Source organism: Apium graveolens, chromosome 3 (assembly GCF_009905375.1).
Source record: "Apium graveolens cultivar Ventura chromosome 3, ASM990537v1, whole genome shotgun sequence".
In the NCBI taxonomy this organism is placed as follows: domain Eukaryota; kingdom Viridiplantae; phylum Streptophyta; class Magnoliopsida; order Apiales; family Apiaceae; genus Apium; species Apium graveolens.
Genome location: NC_133649.1, coordinates 289,245,309 through 289,254,442, shown reverse-complemented (window position 1 = coordinate 289,254,442; position 9,134 = coordinate 289,245,309).

Below are 9,134 nucleotides of genomic sequence, written 5' to 3'. Positions count from 1 at the left end.
CTAATCCAGTTAATCATTCTAGAACAAAGCACATTGATGTTAGGTACCATTTTATCAGGGAACATGATGCAAATGGTACCATTGAGCTCATTTTTGTTCCAACAGAGAAACAATTAGCTGACATTTTTACTAAACCTTTGGATGAAGTAACCTTCACTAGACTTGTGAATGAAATTGGAATGCTCAATTCTTCATCCTAAGGCAAGAACTCAGCTAATGTGTTGCAACAGATTAATTTCTAATAAATCAACCTAGTTTGATTTAATTGGAAATTAACTGAAATATGAATTATAAATATTTCAGAATCTCTGTATATTTATTTTTTTTTAAAAAAATTAAGTTAGAATATTTCAAATTCTAAGTAAACTGCGTAGTTGTTAATTTATATCATAAATGTGTAAAATTAACACAAGGCAGAATAACAGTACTCAAAGGTATAGAGAACTGAGTTCTCGATAAGTCAAAATGACTTATCGACAAGTCATTTTAGAGTTCTTGAGTGAGTCCTCAATAAGTCTATTTACAGACTTCTCGAATGACTTCTCGATAAGCTCTATTATGACTTATCGATAAGACCATGTAGAGTTGTCTAATAGTGTTAATTTACAGAGTTCTTGACAAGGATATTTTGAGACTTATCAATAACTCAGAACTAAAATAATTTAATTCAATTAATTATTTTAGACAAATACTTTTGTAAAATTTATTCTGATTTCAATTTGAATCAATTCAAATAAATTAGAATCTTTTTTAGTCCATTTTCGGACAAACTGGGCATTTATCAGAGTTCTCGATAAATCATTTCTTAGTTCACGAAAAGAATTAATAAAATGACTCATTGAAGGTACCTTTTTCAAATTCAAAATTACTTCTCGATAAGTTTAATATCAAACATTTATTTGACTTCTCGATAAGTATTTTACTTTTTCTATAAATACCCAGACTTCTCGATACATACACTGTACTTACACTTTTTCGAGATCTCAAAGGACCTAGCTTTCAGACAAAAAGGCGATTTCTCTCTCATTTTTGCTCCTTTCTCAAAAGTTTTTCTTACCCACTACTTCTAAACACTAAAATGGCACAAAACATTGTTAGAGCTATCATTCCAGAGAAGGGAACCAACTTTATTGCTTTTCTTGATGCTAACCAAGCCCCTGCTAGTTTCAAGGGGTTTGTGAAGTTTCTTTCTGAATCCTATATTGCAGGTGCTTTAACTGCAAGTCCTGTGCTGTATTTGGACGTTCTTCATGAATTTTGGACATCAGCTATAACTAGGACAGTTGTTCTAGAGAATGTCACTTCTATGGTGGTCACCTGCACAATTGGAGGCCAAGAAATTGAGTTTTCAGCTGCTGATGTGAATACAGCCCTAGGATTGCCAACTGAGAACTATGGAGAGATGCCAACTGCAAATGAGCTGAGTGAATTCATGGACTTCATCAACTACAGTGGCTCAATCAACTTGGCAAGCCTGAACAGGACAAATATTAGGAAGGAATGGTCCTTTGTGTTTGATTCTGTAGTGAGGGCTTTCACCTGCAGAAAAACTGGCTTTGACAACATCTCAAGTGTGGTGCAGAAGTTGGTGTTCTCAATAGCTCACAACAGGCATCTGAATGTTGGGGCTCTAATTCTGGAGGAGCTGGCTACCAGGCTTACTATGCCTTTGAAGAATAGAGGTAAAGAAATCTTTTTGCCAAGGTTTATTATGTGTACTTTAGCTCATAAAGTAAATGATATACATTTGTTAGCTGGTATTGATAGTAGTAGAATTGGAAATTATAAGCAAGTGTCCAAAATAATATTTGGCTCACTTACGTGAAAGAATAAGGTGAGTGTAAGTCTTAAAATCACTCCATTTATGTTGGAGAGATTCATGACTTATCCTTATCATATGCCAGACATGAGGGCTCCTCAATTTGCTAGTTCACCTATGGTTCCTGAGCCTGTGGAAGTACAAACACAGGCACACCAACAGGGACCTTCCAAAGCTGCAGCCCCTTCTTCTAAACCACTAGATGTTAGCAAAACAACCACTTTAGTCTCTCAAAAGACTGAAGTGAGTAAAAAGAAGAGAAAGGAACCAACCCTTGCTGTTGTAAATGAGAGTGAAACAGTTCAAACTGAACCAGAGTCACCCTTGGTCAAGAGACCAAAGAAGAGTAAGATACCTGAGTTGACCAATCAAAACACCTCTATGTCCTCCCAAAAGGGCACAGTTGAACAAATGGGGAGTAAACAGTTACTAGATGCATATAACGACTCGTGTATTTTTTTGAATTATTTAATTATGTAATTATGGAAATTATTAGATAAATAAAATATGTGTATTGGTTTTGATCGCTATGTGTTGTTTGATTATCGATGTGTGATTTATAATATACCGGGGTGTTTGTGTGATTAACTATGGAGTCGTATGGAATTGTTTTCATTTTCAAAAATGGATTTGGTGCAAATTTATTTGCGTAAATACTTGGAATGTCTCTAAAATTGTTTTTATGATTTTATAATTACAATAATTATTTTTAGGGTTTTATAAAATTTAGAAATCAATATTTCCTCAATTATTTAATCCTGTTTGATTTTCTGATTGAATTTATTTGTAAAATATGTATTTAATTCCAGAATTCTTCAAAAATTTTGAAATCCATATTTATCTAATTTTGGAATATTCTAAGAATTTTAAAATTATTTTGAGAATTTTCGGGATTAAATTTCAAACACGCGTCGATTCATTTAATTGATAAAAGCGGGTATAAAATGTGTTTCAAAAATTATTTTAAAATTACGAAATTTATGTTTTGGTAAACTTCGGGATATTTGTAATATTTTAAGACTATTTTCGTAATTTTATAAATCTGTTTTAAGTGCAGCTCGGATCGTTAATTGTTGAATGCGGGTACGAGTTATGTTTCAAAAATGCGTTAAAAATTATGAAAAGTTTATTTATTTAGTTTCGGGATATTTATAAAATTTTAACATTATTTTGGGATCATTTGGGTTAATTTTCATCGCAAGTTGTTCCGTTAAGAGATTAAAGACGATATAATATTGGGTTTCTAGTCGGAAAAGCGGACACGTGGCTTGTGCACAGCTTAGCACGAGATGATTCAGCTTGTTTTTTTGGGGGAGAAACATTAACATCTCTTTATTCTCTCTAATCTCAAATCCCTCGATCTCTCCTCTCTCTCTATTTCGTCTCTCTCTCAAATCTCTCCCGCTCCCTTCTCTTTTCCTCCCTCCCCCGTTTCTCTCTTTCCTTTTCTTGTTTTCCGGTGACCGCTGTTCCTCGTTTTTGGTAAGCACCTACTGGTTTTTCTTCTTTTTCTGGCCGTTGTTCTGTTTCATGGTTCAGCTATTTGGTTCCTGTGATTATTATATACATATACGTGTATGTATATGCATGTAATCAGTCAAAGGGGTGCGATTGTTATGTTCTTGCTATGCTGCTGCCTCCTGGATTCCGGTGAGGTGTGGTGGCGTAGGTTCGCTGCGTATATGCGCGTGTGTATCGTGATTTTCCCGTTGCCTTGATTCGGTTAAATCGTGATTTGAATTTTTTAATTATTCTGCAGAAAATTATTGATTACAATTCGTGAAATAAATTTATTCATGAGGAAATAATTTATATTAATCGGTGAAAATCGTGACTGGCATTTATATACGGGTACCCACGAGTTTTTGTTGCCGTCGGCGATGAGCCTCGGCGAGCCGACGGTGGACTGTGATGAATTTATTCTGAGTCCTAATTTTTATAAAATAAATAAAATGAGTCGTATAATTAGTTTCGTATGGGAATGGTTGTGGAATTGTAAAAACTGGACTGTAGTTGGTTTGGATCTTGTTGTCATTGATTTGACGTCGATGATGTGTCGATGGGTAGTCTGATAAGCAAAGGAGACGCTGCCCGATTTCCGGGAAATTGAATTATGTAAATACGGGAACGTATCCAATGATTATCGGGAAGTCGAGTGACTATATGTATATGTGTATATTTATATACGAAACATGGTTGTATGATGTAATGAAGTATTTTGCCAAATCGATAACCCTGATTTCGTAAAATAAAGGGTATATATATATTCTAAAAACGAACACCGAACCGATGTTCGAGATTATGAACTTTATTTGTTACGTATGTTATTATAATATTCATAATTACGAGTCGGATTTGAATATCGATGGGTAAGAATTAATATCGAGGATATGTCAAGCATACCTAAACGTCTAACGTAGGGTATTTCGACCCTGTAGGTTATAATCGGGAACCTGAAAGTGGACGATGGACTAGAGATGACCTAGTAGTTAGTCAACGAGCTCAATAGAGTTTCAACAGAAAAACTTGAGTATCAAAGTCGAATCCAATGGGATCTAGTGATTGGACGTTAAAGCCTGAGCGACAGAGTTGGCTCAGAATTAATCAGTTATAATTGTAAAGCCTTGTAGGGCAAGTACTTCTGAACTTTTCTTCAAGATATATTGCCAATATTTTTGAACTGTTTCATAACATGTCGTTATTATTCAAAATAACTTCTGTTTTATAATGCAAGTACTTTAAACTATTTAACTTTGAACCCAGATTTTCTTGATCTTGAGCCATAAGCCTTACTATTTGTAAACTATCCTTTGTCGATCCTCAGACACCAAACCATACAAATCTGATACTACACCCCAAAGGTACAACTACCAAACACCAAACACTGAAAGAGAATGATTTGAAAACACAGAAACTTTTATACTCCAATCATTCTTAATAACATCAAAGAACTATATCCTGAAAAATCATTACTGGTCTAATACCTGACCCTTGTACAAACTGAAAACCGTTTCTTATACATACCCTGATATACCCTTGAGATATCCATGAGTTTCCTTACATTTTTATGCAAATGTTTAACCATCATTGATTATGATCTTGTTTTATTGAATCATATTGTTATCATATTGAACTGCTTTAGGATTGGATAGTTTTTATATATATGGACCAGATTTGTGGTCAGACCATACGAATAGTCAAGTTAGGCCAATGTGTGCCTTGGATCCCGTAATTAGAGCAGTGTTGTGTGCTTGCTTGGGGTTGGTGCGTGACTGATCAGCAGCCTAACCTTGGTTTTAAAACTTAAAATGAATATCCAATTCTAATAATTAGTTAAAAAGAAACTTGATTCCTTTGAATCATCTCATTTGATCATTTTTAACCTCAGTTATCGTTATCATGACTTGCTGAGCTAGTTAGCTCACTCTTGTGAATTTTTTTTATATATGTTACAGTTGAAAAGGATATGGATGATAGTGAAGTTCCTCAGTCCAAAGTGCGGGCTAAGGTTCCAGTTGAGTTGGATTGAGCTAGCAGAATCTTCATGGGGTAGAGAGATAGTCAAATTGTAAGAATACTTTTATTATCAGTAGTAAGTTAAATTAAAGGGAAATTTGGTACGTTGTAATAAAAGTTAAGGTTGTGGCTTGTTTTCATACTTTAACCTGTTGCGATCCGTGGTTTTGTGAAGCAGGGTCATTATAAATAATATCTCTTTTATAGAGTTATATATTGTGTATGCGTTGTGGACCCCAAACTTTTGACCAGGTTTGGAGGACGCCACAATGCATCCTCTCAACAGGGTGTATCTATTGAAAAGAGCATTCACCCCAATGTATTTTGTACTGAGTCAGCACAACCTGCACCTAGAGTGTATGGTAGAAGAAATAAGGATGGCACACACATTGAGGGCACATCATTTGAAGCTTCCTCATCCATTCAGGGGGAGCTGCCAACACTCACAACTGAGCAAACTTCTCTAATCTTTCAAATTTCTTCATCATATAGAGCACTTGAATCTGATTCTCAAGTGCACCAACACTCAAGTGACATGGTTCATGAAACTGTGATCACCACCTAGAACCAACATCTTGATGGTGAGAGGCTACTAGCTGGGGTAGACCTTGATAACACCATCAAAAATATGGAGGTTTCATCAGTTTTTACTGAAGACCCCATGGTCACTCTTGCACCTTCATGTGCACAATCATCTTCACAGATGAATAGGTTTGAAGGTAGTACTCTTGAGGGAGAGTTATCTAAATCCTGTCCAATTCAATTAGAGGTTCCTCTAGAAGGAACAACTCCCCTCAAAACCCTAGCTGAAATTGCCTTGGCAGTTGAAGCTAGGAGTACAATTGTCAATGACCCTGTTATGGGAGAGGCAAGTTCATCACATTTATGTGACAGTGCTCTGCAAGGTGCACAAAGGTTTGAGGCTGGTGTACATGACAATAACCCAGTCAAATCCTCTCCAATTCCAATGGAGGTTCCCACTACATGTGGTGAACAACAAACTGTCAAAACCACATATTTATCTGTGAGTCAAACTGTGACTTCAGTCACAGGTGGTAATATGGACATTTCTCAATAGCCATCCACATCTCAATCCAGCCAACCACATGTCATGGCTCAATGGCTACAAGATATAGAAGCTCAGCCTTCTACAGTTGATGACATGTTGGTAGATCAAATCTCAGGCTTGGCCAATCTCTCTCAGCAATTGCTCACTTCAGACATGGGGAACCAGGACTATCAATCTATATTTCTATGCTTCAATGAAGAGGTTGAACAATAGAAGGAGAAGATAGTAGATGAGGCTGAAGAGGATGGCAATGTAGATGCCTGGTTGTTTGATGACCATGTGGCAGAAATGGATGAAGTTTTGGATAGATTCAGGAGGGAGTACATAACTATCATGGGAAGCAATGCTAAATCTCTCACTCCTCCTGAAGTCTATGATGCCATCATGGATGTGCACAAAGCTCAACTCAAGGCTTTCCATCTCTTTGAAAAGGCCCTTGAAATAAAATTGATTGGACATGAAGATAAAATCAGGAAGCTGATCAAGGAAAAGATGGATGACATTGTGCCTTCTCAAAAGGACATCAAGAATAAATTCCAGTCTTTCACTGAGCAAATATCAAGGATGAATCTGGCCTTCATGGAGAAGGAAGTGTCAAATATGAAGAGTTCTTTCAAGGCCCTGTGTGAACAAGTTCAAGCTCATATCACAAATTCAAATGATACCAGGGTCAAGCTAAATCAAATGCATACTGCTAGGTATAAGCCTTCATTTCTTCTCATGGAGGGTGTCAGAAAAGCTGTTGATGAATACTTTGGGTCCTTCTCAGCTACAACAGTCTCCACTACCTCTACTCCTCAAATAAAAGAACTTCAAGATCAAATTTCTTCACTTCAAGCTTCCAACTCAGATTTATCTTCACAAGTCAGAGCTCTAACCACATTGGTTGAGAGTCAACGACATGATATTCAGGCCCTAGTGGAGTCCCATAAGTATTTACAAATGTAGAATACAGTTGCTTTAGGAGCCATTATGGAAAAACTCAACATACCTGTAACACCCCCAGATCCGGGGTCGGGGATCCGGGTCGTCACGGTCTTTCTTTCCACAATATCACTTAACTTAATTAATAATAAATGACCTCATGCTGTGACCCCACACTAACACACACCACAACCCGTTATAGTCTCAGAGATGAAATTAAAATAAGTACAAGTCCTTGAATCCATAATTTAAAAGTTATTACAACCCAAAATGATTACTTGATAAGTTTACAGTTAATTTCCATTATATGCCACAAGTTATAATTATACATAATTGGTTCCCAAAAGTAGAATGCCTGATCTACCAATAGATCTACCTCTGCATCTATAGCAGCTACAACATCAACGGGAAGACGCGGGACGCTTCCTACGCGCTTACGCTGGGTCTGCTTGAGTCTGACCATCTTTCCTAACTGTTGTTGTGTGATGAAGGAATGAAGCAAGAGTGAGCATTACAGCTCGCAAGATAATATATAGTATAAACAATAATGCAAGTATCTAAATGGATAACTTACTGGAAACCTTTATCAAGTGTAAGGTAATTACTTACTGGATATAAGCTTAAAGGAAGATGAAGTTACCAATTACTTCACTATACTTATACCATTTTATAAAACTACTTGAACTACCACTGTTCAAAGTATTATAGGTTTCAAAAGGTCATCCCATAGATGAGACCACAAGTTAAGACTTGAATAGATTCAATCTTTGAAATATTATTGAATGAAATGAAGTTACGAGATACTTTATTTAGTCCCGATATATATATCCACATATATATCTCTTATACATTTCCTGGAAACCTCTGTTATATAAAGTATGAACAGAGTTTGTAACATCCAATGAATTTTGGAAAGGAAAAGAATTTTGGCATAAACCCAATATCTTGCTGATCAGGCAAAGATACCAATAAGTAACCTTTTCTAATAGTAGATGGACGAATTCCCCACTGGTCATCACCCTGACCGTAATAGGACCTTATGCTGGACTGCCACTCAGCCACTTACGCATTTGATGGACTCCGACTGAGCCACTTACACTTTCATGGACGCCCACTGAGCCCATGTTGCTTATGCCGACTCAAATAGATGAACTTACTTCCCGAATGATGGGCAAGTAATCAAGATGTTTTCTCAAAACAGCAACCTCGTTGCGAATGTAAAATACACCACTGAGTCAGATCCCTTAGGTTTTGAGCGAGTATTTAAATCCCCTTCGAAAGGATGATCTTAAATATAAAAATGAGTTTTGGGATCCGCTCTAACTTTTAAAAATCATTTTGAAGACTCGAAAACATTTTTAAGAATGTTGGAGTAATACTGATTTAATGAAATAAATCAGTCCCGATATATTAGAAAATATCTGAATATTATTATTAAATAATATTCCCATAAAGGATAATCTTTATAAAAATAATTGAAGTAGAAGTTTTAAAACTAATACTTGAAATGAATATTAAATAACCAAAGATATACTTATACGAAAGTACTATCTTTATTTGAATAATCGAAAATAAGTTTGATTATCGAAACATTAATTTTTAATAAAATAAAGAATATTATTTAATAAAATAAGCGGAGTCATAAGTCCTTGAATGAATATTCAAAATAATATTCATTAAATAGAATAAACAGAGTCATAAGTCCTCGAATGAATATCCAAAATAATATTCATTAAATTAATAAAATTATTGAATAAAACTTATTCGATTAATAGTTTTGAAAACTATATCAATATATATATATAA